Source organism: Brienomyrus brachyistius, unplaced genomic scaffold (assembly GCF_023856365.1).
Source record: "Brienomyrus brachyistius isolate T26 unplaced genomic scaffold, BBRACH_0.4 scaffold105, whole genome shotgun sequence".
Lineage (NCBI taxonomy): Eukaryota > Metazoa > Chordata > Actinopteri > Osteoglossiformes > Mormyridae > Brienomyrus > Brienomyrus brachyistius.
Window position 1 is genome coordinate 350,524 of NW_026042380.1, and position 16,487 is coordinate 367,010.

Here is a 16,487-nt window from a genome sequence, read left to right on the forward strand (position 1 = left end):
CGCGTTGGTTTACGCCGCTCCATCACGCAAGAAGCTCGATCAGCCCCACATCGTTGCATAATTAAGGCTACGTGGATTTTTTTTTAGCCCGGTTCCCTCTCCCAAAGGTCTCAGTGTAAACAGTGCCTGGGCGGTATATCCTTCATAGATTCAGACCCATGTAATGAGAGCAGGACATGACCCTCCCCTCCCCTCCACCCCAGGACAAAATGAGGGGGGGGGGGGGTCAGGTTAATGGGATATACAGATGTGGTGGAGTGGGCGTTTAGGATCGTCACCTGTGCAGTGCAGAACGTAGCGAGCACTTCAGCCACAGAGGTCGCCGTTAGGCCTTTAGGGACCGGGGCTGGTAGTGACGCGTTTGTTTGTTGGGGCTGGTCTCTGCACCGGGTCAAATCAAATTTACCCTAAATGGACCTCATACATCTTACTTGATGTAATCTCCCAGTATAATAGGATGACGGTTGAACCACAGTGCCATGTAACAGCGTTATAGTCTGTCAGGCTGTAGAACGTTCCGGCATGAACTTGACTGATTTACTGAGACCCTACATCGTATCGGCGGAGGGGCGCTGGTTACCCCCCTCTCCCCGTCCTGTTTTCCATCGTCATTTTGAGATTTAGATATAAGCATCGCCAAGGATTCTGGGTCATCGCTACTTCGCACTTGTGTGTCTAACAGTTAATAGAATCAGCACTTGGTGATACATCAGCCAGGTGCCGTGGGTTTAAAAACAAACGACATTAGAGCGATTGGAGCCCCCCCTCCGCCCCCCCAGTAAAGGTCTGCCTTTACTCATTTCTGATGAATGAGGAGCATCCATCATGGACCAAGTCCAGACGTATACGATGCTCATGCTTCCTGGCTCCGATTCTTCCACGAGCCTCAGTCTCGCTGCCCCTGTCTGTCACTCTGCACCATCTCCTCCTTTCATTACCATCCTTTACTTTTATTTCTCTCCTCTTTTCATTTAGAGGTTTATCCCGCGGGCCCCCCTGTCCCTTTAATCTGCCTCTCGTAGAGGGAGACTTTATCTGCACCGTAATAATTCAGGATTACGTGATCCCGTTACATGCATGTGTGCATGCGTGTGTGCATGTGTGTACGGATGATTTCAGCCAGCTGAGTAGCAAATGTGGACATTTCAAGTCCAGAGAGTACAAATCCAGACCACGATTTTGTTTCAACCAACCAGCTGAGTGCTCTGCGACTGTGACTCTTTATGCTCAAATGGTTGGTTGAAACTAAATCTTGGTCTGGACCTTTGCTCTCTGGACCGGAAATCGGTAGAGCATCATACTTTTAATCTGCGGGTCCAGGGGTCAGAGTGACCCTCTCTTTAAGATCCTGCAAAATAAAAGCAATTTGTTCTTTGGGGGAAGAGTGTTACTTAGATCAGAAGGTCACCAGTAGCCCAGTCATAGCCAGGCCAGTCACATGCCTGTGGGCCCTTCAGCAAGGACCCTCACCCCCCAGCGTGCAGAAAGATGGCCCCTCCTCCGCTATGACCCCAAGTTTGTTAAAAACTGCACAGAGAGCAAGATGGACCAAAGAGGAATCCCCCCCCCCCAGGATTAATAAAGTGTCTCCCCTCTATTTGTGTCCATGCATGTACAGATGGTCACGCACGCATGGTCATGACTAGAATCAGGCATGACAGCCCTTAGAAGGAAGCCACATATTGCTAGTTCATCTTGTCTTTTTTATTATAAGGGTTACTAGATTTAGCTGTGGAATCATCACTAGGATTATGATAGGATAGAATCTGGATCAGACTCAAACTTAGAGATCCCGCCAATATAATTTAATTTCACGTTTTGTGTGAACTGGGTTTAGCGACTCTAAACTACTCATATCGGCAGACCTAATGTCAATGATCCGCATTGTAAACATTATATAAGGTGATGCCATATCTCTTTGCACTGTCAGTGAATTTATTGCTTTGAACTCACCCGCTGTATGAAACGCGTTATGTAAATAAAGTTGCCCTGCCTTGAATGCGATCCACGCAACACTTAATATTAGAAAACTTTTTATTGGCACAGACGCTGCTCGAGCCCAACGCGACAGCATCTACCTCTTGTGACTGACTGCTTCTCACTGTTCGCGTAAAAAGGGAATAGAGTAGATTCAGGGCTGGCAGTAAAATTTAGGCACGACGATAAGAAGAAAGACCCTGAGGTGCGACTTCGTACCGAAGGACTGTTCCGAAGAATCAGATCGTTCACGAAAGCAACATCACTAGTTATGTATGTGTGTATTCATGCGTGCATGAAAGATAATGTATATGTGAATGGATGATCATTCATGTGTTAATGTGTGTGGGAGAGAGAGAAAGTGTGTGTATGGATGGTCATATGTATGCGTGAACCTGCAACCTTATCCAGATACCGCGTTCTGTACACTCCGAGCAGTGACAAGGTCTCAAACCCCTGCTTAAAGAAGACCTCGATCGCTTGCTTGTGAGTCGGATCTGCTGCGCATACAAAATTTCACAACAACCCGTTGAAATTTTGAACGGCACACATTGCGGGGGGAAGACCGTATATGGAAACCAGCAATTTTTAGCTACAAACGAGCTGAATGTGAAAATGAATGTAAGGCTGGCAGGGATTTTACCTGCCATAGCCAAACTTTAAAAATATCGCTTTGAAACAATTAAAGACGCGATTTGGTTTAAATAGAAGTCGTTAGTCTCAAGTTACAGGAAAGTTTATAAACTAACACAATTATCCATCTACCCGTTCATGTTCAAACTGCTTATCTTGGACAGAGTCACAGAAAGGTTTGGAGTCGATCCCAGTCAGCACAGGACAAACACCGGGGGACACCCGGGACAGGATGCCAGTCCATCACTGGGCAGGAGGACACCCGAGACAGGATGCCAGTCCATCACTGGGCAGGAGGACACCCAGGACAGGATGCCAGTCCATCACTATGCAGGGGGACACGCGAGACAGGATGCCAGTCCATCATTGGGCAGGGGGACACCCGGGACAGGATGCCAGTCCATCACTATGCAGGGGGACACTCAAGACAGGATGCCAGTCCATCACTGGGCAGGGGGACACCCGGGACAGGATGCCAGTCCATCACTGGGCAGGAGGATACCCGAGACAGGATGCCAGTCCATCACTGGGCAGGGGGACACCCGAAACAGGATGCCAGTCCACCACTATGCAGGGGGACACCCAAGACAGGATGCCAGTCCATCACTATGCAGGGGGACACCCGAGACAGGATGTCAGTCCATCACTGGGCTGGGGGACACCCGGGACAGGATGCCAGTCCATCACTAGGCAGGGGGACACCCGAGACAGGATGCCAGTACATCACTGGGCAGGGGGACACCCGAGACAGGATGCCAGTCCATCACTGGGCGGGGGGACACCCAGGACAGGATGCCAGTCCATCACTATGCAGGGGGACACCCGGGACAGGATGCCAGTCCATCACTGGGCAGGGGCACACCTGAGACAAGCTGCCATTCCATCACTGGGCAAAGGGACACCCAAGACAGGATGCCAGTCCATCACTATGCAGGGGGACACCCGGGACAGGATGCCAGTCCATCACTGGGCAGGGGGACACCCGAGACAGGATGCCAGTCCATCACTATGCAGGGGGACACCCGAAACAGGATGCCAGTCCATCACTGGGCAGGGGCACACCTGAGACAGGCTGCCATTCCATCACTGGGCAAAGGGACACCCGAGACAGGATGCCAGTCCATCACTATGCAGGGGGACACCCGGGACAGGATGCCAGTCCATCACTGGGCAGGGGGACACCCGAGACAGGATGCCAGTCCATCACTGGGCAGGGGGACACTCGGGACAGGATGCCAGTCCATCACTGGGCAGGGGCACACCCGAGACAGGCTGCCATTCCATCACTGGGCAAAGGGACACCCAAGACAGGATGCCAGTCCATCACTATGCAGGGGGACACCCGAGACAGGATGCCAGTCCATCACTGGGCAGGGGGACACCCGAGACAGGATGCCAGTCCATCACTGGGCAGGGGGACACCCAAGACAGGATGCCAGTCCATCACTGGGCAGGGGGACACCCGGGACAGGATGCCAGTCCATCACTAGGCAGGGGGACACCCGAGACAGGATGCCAGTCCATCACTGGGCAGGGGGACACCCAAGACAGGATGCCAGTCCATCACTATGCAGGGGGACACCCGGGACAGGATGCCAGTCCATCACTAGGCAGGGGGACACCCGAGACAGGATGCCAGTACATCACTGGGCAGGGGGACACCCGAGACAGGATGCCAGTCCATCACTATGCAGGGGGACACCCGGGACAGGATGCCAGTCCATCACTGGGCAGGGGGACACCCGAGACAGGATGCCAGTCCATCACTATGCAGGGGGACACCCGAGACAGGATTCCAGTCCATCACTGGGCAGGGGGACACCCAGGACAAGATGCTAGTCCATCACTGGGCAGGGGGACACCCAGGACAGTAGGCCAGTCCATCACTGGGCAGGAGGGCGCCTGAGACAGGATGCTAGTCCATCACTGGGCAGGGGGACACCCAGGACAGGATTCCAGTCCATCACTGGGCAAGGGGACACCCGAGACAGGATGCCAGTCCATCACTGGGCAGGGGGACACCCGAGACAGGATGCCAGTCCATCACTGGGCAGGGGGACGCCCGAGACAGGATTCCAGTCCATCACTGGGCAGGGGGACACCCAGGGCAGGATTCCAGTCCATCACTGGGCAGGGGGACACCCAGGACAGGATTCCAGTCCATTACTGGGCAAGGGGACACCCGAGACAGGATGCCAGTCCATCACTGGGCAGGGGGACACCCGAGACAGGATGCCAGTCCATCACTGGGCAGGGGGACACCCGGGACATGATGCCAGTCCATCACTGGGCAAAGGGACACCCGAGACAGGATGCCAGTCCATCACTGGGCAGGGGGACACCCGAGATAGGATGCCAGTCCATCACTGGGCAGGGGGAGACCCGGGACAGGATGCCAGTCCATCACTGGGCAAAGGGACACCTGAGACAGGATGTCAGTCCATCACTGGGCAGGGGGACACCCGAGACAGGATTCCAGTCCATCACTGGGCAGGGGGACACCCAGGACAGTAGGCCAGTCCATCACTGGGCAGGAGGGCGCCTGAGACAGGATGCTAGTCCATCACTGGGCAGGGGGACGCCCAAGACAGGATTCCAATCCATCACTGGGCAAGGGGACACCCAGGACAGGATTCCAGTCCATCACTGGGCAAGGGGACACCCGAGACAGGATGCCAGTCCATCACTGGGCAGGGGGACACCCGAGACAGGATTCCAGTCCATCACTGGGCAGGGGGACACCCAGGGCAGGATTCCAGTCCATCACTGGGCAGGGGGACACCCAGGACAGGTTTCCAGTCCATTACTGGGCAAGGGGACACCCGAGACAGGATGCCAGTCCATCACTGGGCAGGGGGACACCCGAGACAGGATTCCAGTCCGTCACTGGGCAGGGGGACACCCAGGACAGTAGGCCAGTCCATCACTGGGCAGGAGGGCGCCTGAGACAGGATGCTAGTCCATCACTGGGCAGGGGGACGCCCAAGACAGGATTCCAATCCATCACTGGGCAAGGGGACACCCAGGACAGGATTCCAGTCCATCACTGGGCAAGGGGACACCCGAGACAGGATGCCAGTCCATCACTGGGCAGGGGGACACCCGAGACAGGATTCCAGTCCATCACTGGGCAGGGGGACACCCAGGGCAGGATTCCAGTCCATCACTGGGCAGGGGGACACCCAGGACAGGTTTCCAGTCCATTACTGGGCAAGGGGACACCCGAGACAGGATGCCAGTCCATCACAGACAACAATCCAATGCTCTTCAGGAAATTTAGAATCACTAATTAACTGAAAGTCTTTGGATTGTGGCAGGACACCCACACAACACGGGAGAACACGCAAACGTCACATATGCAGAATAGAGCTGTTCAACCCCCCAAACTTGGAAGGTCTAAAGCAAAAGTGTTACCCACTGTGCCACCGTAACATAATTATAATTTGTTACTTATAGAAAAGCACATACAAAATATTTAGAACTACTGTTCACATATTTATTATGTGCGCTACATGTCCTGACCTCAATAATTCACGAGTCCAGTGAAATATTTGCACCAACCAGATCCTGCGCTAGATTCCAGCGTAACCCAGGGATTTAACTTCCAACAAAACTGATTTTTCAAGGTATAAAAAGAAAAAAAGCAAAAAAAAAAAAACCAAACTGCACTTTTTGTAACCCATTTCTCATAATTATTATTACATATTAGTCGCTTGTATTTTATTTTTTATCTATCTATCCATCTTCCAACTGCTTATCTTGGGTGGAGTAGCTGGGGTGGTGGGGGGGGGGGAGACCTGGAGTCTGTCCCAGGCAGCATTGGCCATAAGGCAGGGGACACCCTGGAAGGCATGCCAGTCTACAATAAAGCAAAGAGATTCAAAAATCCGTCACTAGAAAATGAGAATAAACTCGTCCCTGTATGCATTCAGAGTGGATGTATTATGGGTAGAGAAAATGTGTTTTTTTTTTTTTTTTAACCAGCGTAGAGTGTCCTTCCTCGTCTGGGAGAAAGAAAACATTATGAAAATTCCTGGAATGAAAGGACCACACAGCTAGCGAATCTGACGGCACATTGCGGCAGCCAATTTACAAATGTCAAAAGTGACGTCTTTCATTTCCGTCCCCCAACGTTTTTAATGCGTCTGTTCCCTCCTCAAACCTTTTAGTCAAACGCTTTACATTCTGTACCGAAAATTCTGTGTGGCCAGAATTCCGAGCCGAGTTCCTCCGTGTTTCAATGTTCCAGAACTCGCTTCCCTCCAACAGCTGACCTTCTTGGTAGAGAATGACTACCCCCCCCCACCAATGTTGGCATTTCTTCTGACCAATTCCTCGCTGTACTTCAAAAAAAGGTCAGCACCTTCCAGGCAGATACCTACGGTTTCAAAACGGCATCAACAGCTACACCCCTGGGTCCGAGGCTTTGTCTAGAAGCCATGCCAGATCTCGGATCTGGGACACAGCTTGCGCCTTGCAATACTGCGCGCGAACCAACGGTACAAGAATCCAGAGGACTATTTTAGTCCCCATTACTTTCTATAGCTATATCTGCAGTTAACAAGCAGTTCCCACCGTTGTTCTCGACCCGTAACGTGAAACAGCGTGTTCCTAGCCCAGTCCTCCACGTCGCTGCGACCGGAACTCAAGGGGTCCCCGTCACCACGTTAATCTGTCGAGCGTACGTTGGTAAATTCCTCCCCTTCGCCGCGCCTGCTGGTTGTGGGTTCCATACCCTTTTTTTCGCGCCGATATTTCCCAGAATAGCTGTGGCGTTCATCACCCCCGGAGGATTTTGCATACTGGCATGGCGTGCTGAGAGAGCAACCGGAAACAAGGGCTTCTGGGGACAGTCGCAGGTCTCCTGGGGACGTGATATTGGCCCGGATACAGAAGATGGATGCTTTTGGGCGGAGAGAATAGAAGTGACGGCTGAACTTGACTGCAATTTGCAAGCGCATTTTAGCAGAGGGGGCCGTTTTTGTGTAATGGCGTAAAAAGTACTCGATAATTGCTCAGCGGCACAAACTAGAATCGAGCACAGCGGGACGATTCGAAGGCTGAGCATTTTGTTTATTCCGCACCTAACGGAGAGGACAGTACGGCGAGCGCAGATTTATTGCACCTGAGCTCAGAATTAAAAGCTTCTAAATGGAAGCGGCAACGCAGATCTGAGTTCCCGGCCTCTCCCCGTCGGGACTCGGATGTTAAATTAGGACCCCGCGCACGCGGTTTGAACCAAAGCTGCTTGTCAAATATCTGTCACACTCATGGAATCGTCGACGCGGCCCTGCAGGTGGGCAAGGACTTTGGAGGTTTCGCTTACCTTTCAAATTGATCAAGAGCTTTGATACTAGTGAGTTTTGATACTAGTGCGTCTTGGTTTAAGATTTATTCATCACTAAGAGTTCAGACGATGGCAAGGCAATAGTGCATATTGCCCGGCATATGTGATTTTAGCGCATTTATTTATCTGTAACTGTTCTTTACTTTGTGAGATAGCATGGTGGGATGGCCACTGAAGCAATTAGGGACCTATTGATGAAATCTCTCCATCAATCCTGGGATACGAACCAGTAACCTTCTGATCAGAAGCCTCCTAACCAGCTGCAGCACACACAGTTCTGTGAGGATTGTCTGCTTATCGGTGCAACTGTACAGCTGCTTGATTCATATGCCAGCATAACTCTGTCACCAAGGCTGTCCTCACTGATGCCTGTCTGCCCTGATCCCTGTTCTCGTCCAATGAGAGCGACCGTGAGAGACGGTGGGGCTACTGTGAGGACCCGTGCCCCACCCCTACCTACTCTCCCATTATGGTATCTTTCGCCCTCTCACTGCATTATATATATTTTTTTCAATTCTGCAGGGTGATGTGAGTGACATGTGCGCTTATCTCAGGCACAGACATGAAAAACAGCAGGAAGGAAAGAAGGGGGAAAAAGATGGGGGGTTGAGAGAGACGGAGGACTGTGCCGCACCCTCCCAGGAGCTGGACGAAAATCCCCTCCGAGTGGCTTGGAACGAACGAAAAAAATGAAGGGGGGGGGGAACAGAGGGAGGCCTTCATGCGGATAAAAAACAAGGTACAGAGGGTGTGGAATTCTGTGAGACATCCGGAGCGAGCTGGGAGATCTCTGACGGGTGCAGACCGGGATGCTGGAGAGATGTACTACGTGCACATGGACAGACTTGTCTGTATCTCTCCGTCGGAGTCTTTCCTGCAAGCTCTGGAACCCAAACAGCCCGGCACTGTTCAGGGTGGAAATCCCCAACCAAGTACCGGAAACAGGAGGTGTACAGTTAAGCATACAGGAACCAAATGCCTCACCAGCCCAGCGAAAGGCTTTAATTCCGTGCGGCCCCGATAGAACACAGTGAGATTATGTATAACACAATCAATTGCTATTTATTTTTCATGTTCTTTTCTCTGATTCCTCTTTAGACTTTAAGAACTCTGCTCTGCCTCATCCACAAGTGACACGGGGAAGATCCAGATTCCATTTCTTATGCTTATATGCAGACCTGGAGGCTTGGAGCCTATTCCTGGAAGCACTGGGCACAAGGTAAGAGGCACCCAACACAGCGTTCTAGGACTACCAGTTTGTCTAACTGCATGTCTCTGGAATGAGTGAGGAACCTGGTGTACCTGGAAGAAGTGATGGAAATATCCCAGCGCACAGAGCAGGGGTGAGACTCAAACCCCCAGGACTGGGGCTAGCCAATCACGGTAACATCCATCCATCCATTTTCCAAACCCAATTCTCCTATGCTGGGTCACAGGGGTCTGGAACCTACCCCAGAATCCACAGGCACAAGCTAGGATGGGGCACCAGCCCACAGGATATCATCCAAAATAAAATAATAAGTTTGCATATTCAAAAACAATTATACATGCTCTGTTAATGTTTAGACATTTTTTAAAAAGCAGAATTTTTATGAAACCACATATCCCCTACTGACAGGGCCCATTTTTTCTGTTACCCGTCAAAATAAATAATCGATATTCATCCATACGGCCATCTAGAACCTCCCATCAATAATGCATAAGAGCACTCGTGCAAAACCCAGTCAGTGTATTCTCTGAGGAGGCGGCGAGATGCAAACCCAGCTTGAGGGCTTGTCGTCGTCTGGGCGGTGTGTTCACAGCCCTGAGTAACATTCCTCTAGGCCCCGGGACCCGGGAATGGGGATGAGTAAGAGAAGAGCCCTTTGGGAAGAGGAACTGAGGAAAAAAAATGGCCATATAAGACTGAAGAATGTAGGAGACCAGCGGAGGCAACGATAGAAGTATTCTCTGGACCAGAAAACACAGGAATATGTGTGTTTTTCTGGATGAAAAACAAAGGAAGTGGATTTCTTTTTGCGGGTGTAAAATAGACCTGTTTGATAAAGAATCCAAGGCGACATTTAAGTGTCAAATGTGAGCTCCTCTCGCATCAGCGGAGGTCGCTGCTAAAATATGGTGGTTGCTAATGGTTTGAGTGCATCCCAGTCCGAGGCAGCCTCACATGTGTACACCCCCAGAAGATTTCACAAATACATTATTATGCTGCCACCATTACTCATTTCTGTAACACCTCTTTGTGGCAGTAAAGCCATTTTAATGTCCTAGCAGAGCGCAGCAGGGGGTCGCCAAGGAACCTTTGAAATGTTCTTTTGCATCAGTTGAGCACCACATTACGGATGTAGCGGCACAAGCCTGCTGGGAACTGAATGCACAGTGCCGCGGTGTCGGGACATGCGCTAAGCACAAGGCCACCAAGCCAGCCATAAAACTTTAATAAGGCGCTGTATTGCTCTTGAGAGAGCCTGGCCTTGCCAGGGAGTGTTTGACATGCCGCTGAGAGGACCATTGGCACCGGGGCAGTGACTCCAGCGGATCCACGCGCTTCTTCACCACCGCCTGGGCAGCGAGGGCGCAGCGGAGTCAGGCGGCACCGTAACGGGTCCAGCCCGCCTTCATCACGCCCGGCTCGCCGCCCCATATCCGCTAATGTGCCGCATTACCGTGCCGCCACGTACACTTTTAACAGTTCCCTGCTTTTCCTCTCCCCTGCTCTGCAGCGCAGGCACGCACGCACACACACACACACACACACACACACTGTCATGTATGTGCTAGTAGCGCCCTAACATGCACAGGTGACTTGCGCTGAATGTACTGATACTGTGGGCATATTTCCTTTGCGTATGTATATAAAAGCCACGTATTTCAAATCACTATCCACTTCATACACTAGTGTCGTGTCAACAAATAACTTTAGCCTCTATATATATATATATATATATATATATATATATATATATATATATATATATATATATATATATATATATGTATATATGTATGTCGTTGTATATATGTAATGAATCATGCAAGCCGGAAAGGGCAGTATTGACTTAATTGGCTTAATTTAATTTAATTCTGATTTATTTATCGCAAACGTTTTTGACTGCGTTTATTTCCTTCTCTTTAACCGGAGTTCACAGTTAGTACCCAGCTTATAAAAGAAAAAAAAAACAACGCGTGTCCCCAAACCACACAAACGTATAGCCCACATCTCTATACGCCGCTTGCCATGTTATTACCCCACGGTGCGTTAGATTAGTTACACCAACCCGCCCGCGAACCCTGTCACAGCACATAACGAAAGGAAAGTGAATCACCCAGAGCAGAAACCGACCAAAAAACGTGCATGCGAAGAAAAAGACACATTTCAGACAAACCTACCTTTCAAAACGGCGCCCGATCGCGTTTCTCCATGTCCTCCCGGTTCGTCACAGCCGTCGCTTCTCCCTCCGCTTGCCTCTTATTTCGCCATTTAATTTAAGGCTCCCCAACGTCCTGTTTTTGATAAGCTGTAACAACCGCTTTCACTGGACAATTATTCCGAATAAAGTCCATTTGGATCCTGCGTGTCAGTCAGTCATCATCATAATAATTGTTTGCATCCCTCCCACTCCGACAGTCCATCTCCAGTCCTGCCTCCCCGTCTCCCAGTACTAACACGCATCCGTGGAAATCTACTCACTGGTGCGAAATTAAAATCGAGTTTAAGAAATAAACCGCGGGTGTGTATTTACGCCAACAACTCACAAACTCAATACACAAAGCGCAGCCTATTGCCTATTATCAACGGCTGTTTTATAATCTACATTATTTCTGCCCCCGTCTGTCGTCGGATGTTGCATCATTTTTGTTGGTCCTATAGAAATTTGCTTTATTTCTGTAAAATTGGATTTGCCCGGCTGCGATTAAGTTTCGGTCCCTTTCGTTTCATACGCAGGGTCTTTGGTCTTTTTTTGGGGGTCTGAGACGGATTGAGAGCCGATTGCGGCGTTGGGAGAAGGGGATCCGTCGAGGGCTGGTGTCTCTAGTCTTTGTGTGTGTGTGTGTGTGTGTGTGTGTGTGTGGTGTGTGTGTGTGTGTGTGTGTGGTGCGTCTCTGTGAGTGTGGAGGTGTGACAGTCTACTCGTGTGGTGGGGTATTTGTTTTTCTCCGTGTAATTGCATATAAACCAACTTTGTGTGGGTCGGACGTGCCTGTGTGTGTGTGTGTGTGTGTGTATGTGCGTGTGCGTGCCACGGGAGCGCGGATTTGCGAGGAGCGCCGGTCGCGCGCTTGCCATTGTTCCAAATGATCAATATTAGCGTTCATGTAAAGGAGCGCTGATCATTAAAAACGCCGTCGGCGCTTAAGGAGTCTGTCTCTACAGACTGCACGCCTTTTCAATCACTGGCTACACACAGGTGAATGGGGATCTGAAACGCCTGTCACCTGTGCTTCCAAAGCCTTTGACTCCACCTTATGTTAGCATGCCCTATCCATGCCGCGCTTATAAATAACGAGAAGGGCACGTTCAAGGCAGATGACTGAATGAGCGTATAAATACTTACGTGTGGCATTTTCTATAACCTACACGAGTCTTTCAGATGTGTCACTAGTGAAACAGCTACTGCCTTATACTCCAACTAAGTGACTGTTTTGTTCCAGGCGAGACGTACCTCCCAATGCCGGCGCGACAGGGAAAAGGTGCAGAATAAGGTATGACGGCAGCCGATTGAATCCCAAGGGGAGGCGGGTTACTTGAAGATGCAGGGCGAGGGAGAAAACGTCTCACCTAATCAATACTAAAGGTGTACAAGAAGTGTAATTTTTATACGAGCGCCTTCAGCGTGAAATCAACACTGCTGGTTTGCCAAAAACGTCACATCCACGTTGAGAGTGGAATAAATATGTGGTGGTATTGAAGAAGAAACCTTGACTACAGTAAGAAAGTTTTTTTTTTTTTCCATTCACCGCTTCCAATAACTTTCCTCCGTCGCCCCATAATGTAAGTTAATGAGTGCCCTCTTGTGGCGGAGGCTCCACGCACCAGCCGGACAGGGAGCTGCAGAATGCCGTCCTAAGGTGCTTATCTGCCGGGGATGGGGGACGCGACCAGCGGCTCGTCTGGTACTCTGGCACGTTGTGTAGTGGGGATATGGCCTTTAAAGTGGCTAACTCGAGTCCCTTGAGAGCTCATGTCATAGCACCTCTGAGCCAGGCACTTAATCGCTCCAGTAAAACAACCAGCCGTATACATGGAAAAGATTACGAGATGCGTTTGGAGATGGGGCGCTTTGGGTAGGAAACAAAATTATTTAGGCCTGTCCAGTCTGTTTATCCGCGATTTTGCACAGCGCTGGCCTTAGTATAAGCCTATGGTTGTGGCGATAAGGACGGTGGGCAGTTATTCGGGTACGATACAGAGCTGGGTCGTGCCTCTTTGCACACTGTCAGCTGTCATCGGCCCTCTGCGTTCTTTTGAAGGAGGTGTCTATGTTCACAGGTCAATACCTCCATTGAGCTGGGGATAGAGCAGGCTCGACGTCGCCACAGCCCTCGACGGAGTCTTTATAGGACATCACTCATTGAGGAGAGGAGTCACAAAGAAGACCTGTTCTGGTAGACGGCTGCGATGGGAGGGTAAACCCGGGGGCTTTGCTGGCTGATCGAGTGCAGCGCTCAGTGACTTACAAGGACCGGCGTGGGCAGTTTGCAGGGTGATGTATTCTGGAGCAGGTCTGATCTGACTAAATCTCGGAATGTAAAAAAGACTGGGAATGTATAACCCCGAGATGTAACCTAATGATTCATTTTTTTTTTCCATATTTTAATCTGTATCAGTGCCAGCATATGCTACATCCTGTTTAGTGATGCAGTTTCACTCGACTTCTGTCGTTCATGAACGATTACTTATGATGGAACGAATCTTAAGCGAACGATCACCGGGTGATTATTAACTTCGTTCAATGACTCAATTTGCCTTGCGATATGTTGGGTGAGAATCAAGTTTTTTTTTTTTCCCAAAGAATGAACGGAAGAGCTTTTATAAAATTGCTTATTTTTTTTGTGCTTTGCTTCTTATTAAATGTTAACTTTAAAATATTAAATGGACCTCGATTTCCCTTCGTTCTCTTTGAACTCATTTTTTAAGTGAATGAAATGATCTCATTCGTGAACGGGATGATCTGGTTCACTGATCCAAAAACACACTCCCAGAACAGAGGGCAAAGTAATGGATTATGAGAGCGGGACATAGACGCAATCCATGACATACACAGTCCACGGACGTATAAAACACTGACAAATGAACACATTGCTTAGGCATAACATTGTTAAAATCCAATGGCAAATGTTATTGAAAATGCCCTTCAATAACATTTTTAAGAATCATTTTCTGTTACCAAGCAACATCTTAAGATCCTTGAATTCCAGGAACACCTCAACTTACTCAACCTACTGCTCTATTTTCACTGTCTATTCCTTGATAATGGTTTCTTGGCAACACTGGATGCTCTTTCCCTGCACTGCGTACGCTTTGCCAGAACTTGGACGTCTTGTATAGCTCTTGTTCCGTCGCTAACTTGTGCTTATTGATTGGAATCTCAGCCTAGCATTTTTATGATGGCGATGATGATGATGATGATGATGATGATTAACCAACAAATTCTTGGCGGTGGTGGCCTAATGGTTAGTGAAGCGTGCTTGTGATTGAAAGGTCGCTGAACGAGGTTCCGCCCCCACGCACTGCTCCCTGGGCACTGAATTAGCTGCCCACTGCAATGTCAGATTGGGGTTAAATGCAGAGGACACATTTTGTTGTTGTGCTGTGGTGCGTCAACAATGACAGTTAACGACTTTCATAATAATAATAATGCGGAAACACTGCTACGGTTTAGAAGGCCCCTCACATTCGCATGTTGGGGCTCGGGTGGGGGGCGGTGACCCCACGCCTTATCGCCGCAAACTTGCATTCCAGTAGTGTCTACGGAGCCTAGTAGAAGAGACTCGAACTGATAAATTATACTGCTTGAATCTGTGCCGTTCCTGTAACACGGCGATGCGGCAGCTGTCCTCTTCGTAAGGTGAGCGACAAGATAATTAATGGACAATTAAAGAAAAATACAACGATGGAACGGATGGGTATTCGATCCTGTATGAATCATTAAAAGAATCGATTCGCCGAAACGAGTCGCGATTCAGCTAATTGTGGCGCACACATTCTCTCTCTCCCCTCCGTCTCCCTCTCTTTCTCCTCTCTGTCTGTCTCACATGCAGTTGCAGTGCCAGTGCCAGTGCCCCATAGCATGCAGCTTGTCGGCCGGTATCCCCATCTCATGCCCCCCCCCCATTGTCTTTCCGCACGCCCTCCTTACCCATTCCCTCTCCAACAACAAATGGTCTGATTGGCTGCTCTCTGGCCCCTGAACATCCCCATTGCCTCCTGCTCTCCCCCTCCTCCACTGTCTCACTTTGCAGTCACAAATCGTGCATCAAATCGTGTATTAATTCCTGGTGTCGCTTGTTCGACGTGAACCACACTTATAAAGGCATGGACTGGCGTTGTTTTCCAAGCATACTGATATTCGGGAAGTGGTATACTTATTATGTGTCATATAATCCATCCATCCACCCCTCCATCCATCCATCCATCCATCCATCCATCCATCAATAATTCTCTCGGTTGCTTCTCCTTTTCAGTTGTTTCAGGGACTTACATACGATATTAACCAGAATTCTTTGATTCATTTCTTGTCTTTCACAATTTCCTTCTATCCCCATTGTTGTAGTTAATACAAAGCCGATTACTTTGCCATTGTTTTCCGTTTGGCTGTAACTGCATTATTCTCCGGGACAGACATGTATGGTTAGTGTGAGCCAGGCCAGGCTGTGACAGGCACGCGATACACTTAGGGGCTCTGCTGACTGTTTGTCTGCCCTGCGCAATGTGATTTGTAGTCTTTTTCCTTTCTCCGTTTTCGCGTAAATGGGGATGAATGATTCAGAATCACTTACAGCCAGGCCTCCGACCTCGACGGAGCATAAATTCAGAACCCGACTGCATCCAGGCTTGTTGATCCCTCTGTTACAATTGCTGCATGCGGATTCCAGCAGGTCAGGTAATTCGCTTTAATCTGGCCTGTGACTAATTAGATGAGCACGCGTGCGGCCTGCCGTTTATCGACTGGCGTCGGCTGAAACTTTCAGGTCGGAAGCCTTTTGCGTTCACTTTCATGCCTGTTATTTGACTCAGTAGATTTTTTTTCCCTGGAAGGATTAGGCACAGTGTATTGGCCGAATGTATCTCGCGCCTCATTGGTCCATATCATGGTATTCTGGATGATCAGGTTTGAAGGTGGTACGAAGCCGGTTGTAATTGCTGTATTGATCATGATTTTTTTTTTTGAAGGTTGTGCGAAGCAACACTGTAGCCGTCTTAAGCCAATGAACGACCCTGTTCACCTTAAGAGCTTCCTTCCTGTCTAAGACGTTCTTCTTCATGGGAAACCCATCGTCTCTCTCTCTCTCTCTCTCTCTCTCTCTCTCT

General features: G+C 49.6%; 1 protein-coding gene across 5 annotated transcripts in view; it reads right to left on the reverse strand.

The window, feature by feature from the left end:
* LOC125727646 (leucine-rich repeat transmembrane protein FLRT1-like) overlaps positions 1–11,512 on the reverse strand; it is a 28,793-nt gene extending 17,281 nt beyond the window's left edge. For all 5 annotated transcript variants that reach the window (XR_007388811.1, XM_049004519.1, XM_049004510.1 and 2 more), the window contains exon 1: positions 11,345–11,512. The gene's annotated coding sequence lies outside the window, so the exon portion shown is untranslated. The remainder of the gene's footprint in view (positions 1–11,344) is intronic.
* Positions 11,513–16,487: the final 4,975 nt, after the last annotated feature.